This window comes from Sus scrofa, chromosome 2, assembly GCF_000003025.6.
Source record: "Sus scrofa isolate TJ Tabasco breed Duroc chromosome 2, Sscrofa11.1, whole genome shotgun sequence".
NCBI classification, from domain to species: domain Eukaryota; kingdom Metazoa; phylum Chordata; class Mammalia; order Artiodactyla; family Suidae; genus Sus; species Sus scrofa.
The window spans coordinates 93,804,362-93,808,539 of record NC_010444.4 but is presented as its reverse complement, the minus strand read 5'-3'; positions in this window follow the sequence as shown (position 1 = coordinate 93,808,539).

Below are 4,178 nucleotides of genomic sequence, written 5' to 3'. Positions count from 1 at the left end.
ATTTAACTCTTAATATGATTTTATTAGTATCCTGTTTGTGGTTATTATGAATAGAGTAGTCATATAATGAAATATATATAATGTCTAAAATTTAAAAAATCATAGTCATTTACATTAGAATCTAAATTATGAAGTAGTTTGGGCCGAATATGGCAAAATATTGCAAAACTTCCCAGAGAACTCCTAAAGCATTGTTCAACAAATTTATAGGATGATGAGTTCCCACCGTGGCTCAGTGGTTAATGAATCTGACTAGGAACCATGAGGTTGCGGGTTCGATCCCTGCCCTTGCTCAGTGGGTTAAGGATCCGGCATTGCCTTGAGCTGTGGTATAGGTCACATAGGCGACTCAGATCCCGGGTTGCTGTGGTTCTGGCGTAGCCCTGTGGTTACAACTCGGATTAGACCTCTAGCCTGGGAACCTCCATATGCCACAAGGGTGCGGCCCTAGAAAACACCAAAAAAAAAAAAAAAGTAGGATGAAAGTCTCAATATTATTAAGATTCTGTTTCTTCTCCAAATTGACCTGTATGTCTAATGCAATACTAATCAAAATCCCATAATTATTTTTTCTAAAGAAATTTACAAAATGATTTTATTTTTACCACAAATTTTGCTTGGTTACTTCCATTTAGGAGATGAGAAAGAAGAGCACCATTGATTAGTCTGTGAATTACAAATTGTACAATAAAGGAGAAAAAAATACTCAGGCCTTTCAGGAAGATCTGGCCACAAATATATTTCATTTCCTTATTTTAGTTAGGACTTGATCATTCTTCAGTTTGTGCATTTCTCTGTTTTAAATTATAGTTTGCCTTTAAAGTAATTCTTAGTTATTAATGATTTAGTAATAATTATATTCCCCTCCTGGTTCAATAATCTTGGAGGAAATACAACAATGCAGATCATTAAATTCAAAAGCAATGAGAAGACAGAACCCTTCTCATGAGTTGAGACTTTTTGATTAGTGAAGTCCTACCATTCTATAAAACACAACTGATATAAAACACAAATGATGTTTTTGACTTTCCCTGGTATAAGAACTTTGATGGTTAAGAACTACAAAAATTTACAATCAATGAGTGTACCAACAGAACTTTTGTCATTAGTCACATATATCACCAAAGAGAATGCCCTCATTCTCATGAATATGCTGCCAAGAGTGGGATTGATTCGAGATGTTACCCTTGGTGCTGCTTCTTCCTTTGTGCTTAACTGTCTGATACTTTTACTAAATTTTCCAGTTGTGTATGTTATTGAATCCTGAGTTTGGTTGATCCATGTAAGTGCTTTAGAGGAAATTGAGATATATTCCTCTGACTTACCAGAGGTTATATAAAACATTCAGTAATTAATGAAGTTTAGATAATGTAGAAACTGAATTGCAGAGATCTGAGAATAATATAGGTAATTAAAACAAACATTCTCTAAAGATAACAGCTTTAAAAATTTAGGTGAAGTTATTAAATCCAGAATAAGCATACTATTGTATTTACTTTACCAGATTGATCTTTGTTAAAAAATATTTGAAGTTAGTGAATTTGTACTATATAATGGATCAACAAAAAACTTATTTCCCATTATTTTATACTTGTATATAAAATTTCTATTTCAGTGAAATTGTTTCAGTAGAATTCATTAGTTTTCGGAAATTGTTCCAATAAAAATAATGTTGAAACAGTTCCTGATCTTAAAAAAATGCTTAATAAAGTTTTGACATCAGACATTTTGAAGTTATGAAAAATACTTATCTATAAATAAACACAAGGGAAAGCAAATTTCCCTTTTGGCATATTAACAAAGAAATTTCAGGCAGTGGGGGGTATTTTATCACCATGAAAAGGATTAATTGCTGTCATGTTCTCTCTATACTATCTTGTGGGGTACAAATTATATTTTTCTCACCTCAGGACCTTAATCAAAAACAACAAGATTTGAGCTGGTATTAATCTACAGCTGCCAGTGGCAGCCCTTCCATGGCAAAAGACTGTAGGTCAGCAATGTGAATTTCTGCAAAGAAGGGAACATACGTATCAGGACTACACTGGTAAAGTGAAATGCAAGGACAGCATGCAAATCAAGACTGTGCTCAAAGAAGAGGCACACTGAAGGCCATTGCCTTTCTGTGTTTAAAAATGATTCATGAAAGCCATATTTAATTTTTTTTTTTTTTTTTTTTTTAGGGCAGCACCTATAGCATAAGCATATGGCAGTTCCCAGGCTAGAGGTCTAATCAGAGCTCCACCTGCCAGCCTACTCCACAGTCACAACAATGCCAGATCCAAGTCGTGTCTGCCACCTATGACACAGCTCATGGCACTGCCAGATCCTTAACCCACTGAGTGAAGCCAGGGATCAAACCTACATCCTCATGGATACTAGTCGTGTTCTTAACCCACTGAGCCACAATGTGAACTCCATAAAAGCCATATATTAATCACACATGCACAGAGCACTCTGAGACTATGTTTAACCAGAAAAGTTCCTGAAAGCTTCCTTGAAATTCTATTAATCCTAAATATAATTAAAAGTTGTACTACAAACACTGGGATTCTCAAATAATTTTTATTTCCTCAGAAGTGAATGGCACTAAAATCATTTATTGGATAAAAACCTAAGTTTAATGTTTAGCTAGAATGCATTACCTCCCTTTTAATTCTCACAATTTCTTTACCCAACCCCATTCTTTCTCTTGCTTGTTCAGTTTCATAAAACCTTCGCCCAGATTCATCTGAATCTGGAATCTATAATGCTCCATCTTTCTGCACTCATTAGCTGGAACACCATGTGTATATTTTCTCTACTTATGGTTTGTTTGGGCCTTATTGTTATGCTGAGACTGCTGGATAGAACAATAGGTCTCAGGATTACACTAATCACATGGAGCCATGCCCACTGGTATAGCCATCTATTTCAGCCTCAATTACAAGTTAGTTTCTTCCTTTGTTTTCTCTCAGGTATGTCTAAGTCTGAACTTGATCACAATATTTTTTTTATGTCTGCATATACAAAAAACCCTTTTTCCTTATTGTTATACTATAGAAATTTTCCTCTCATTAACTTATAAGGTTTTTTTCACTAGGCTTTGTAATAAAAAATAGTCTGTACATTTTTTTCATAAATCATTTGAGACTAAATTTTGCTCTACTGTTCCTCCTTTTTTTTTCAGTGTTATTTTGATGTTAGATAATCACTTATTAGTAAAAGTTTCTATACAATTTAACCTTTAATTATTCATTTAAACTAGTCTGTTTCCACATGTATTTAAGATTATTCTCAGATGACAGTTTTCTCTAACACAAACTTATTATAAAACACTACTTAATTTTAACTCCTCTGTGTCCATTTTGATTGATATTCATAGTAGAAGAGATCTAAATCTGTATAAACATCATTTTAAGGATACGTTTTGGGAGAATTCTAAAAAAATCAGATTTTCTAGTAAGCCATATTATATTTATGTCTGTTTTAAATTTTAAAGAAAATACAAACTTGATTTATTAGATTGAAGCAGTCAAGCAGACGACTAATATTTTGCTAAATCAGTTAATAATGAAGTGTGAAACTATGTTTGTTTTACTTATGGTATAGGTGTACTGGTATGTACTTCCCAAATTGTCCCTTTCTTTTAAGCCCTGTTCCAATTCCCTGAATAATTAGTAACATTTTTGTGTAAGGTTTCCCATCCATGTGTGGTAACTACTGGCATATAGTTTGTCAAATTGCATTATTGATGCTACTTCTAAAACTGCTAAAGAGTAGAAACATAATTTTTCCTCTTTAATATAATTGAGTCACCATAAATGCTTTAAAAAAAACTTAAAACAATTTAAAAAAATTTTTATCTTTGCTGAAATACACCCGGTGGTCTTGCCACACGAGGATAGAGGCAGGTGGTCTCTCAAGGAAGGAGAGATCAGCTCAGGATGGGAGCAGTTCTGGGTCAAAGGGAATTTCCCCTTGAACTGACTCTGAGTGACAACTCTGACCTAGGCTCTTTTAATTAGCCCATATGGTCTGTTGTCTCAAGCGAAAATGCTCCTGCCAGTTGACTCAGAGGTTGCAATCTTGATCACAATCAAGAGAAAAGTAGTAGTGCACAGCAAGTTTTATTTACATCCTCAGAGAGAGCAGGCCACCCTGGGGTAGGGACTGGTCCTGGCCGCAACTGGGTCTTT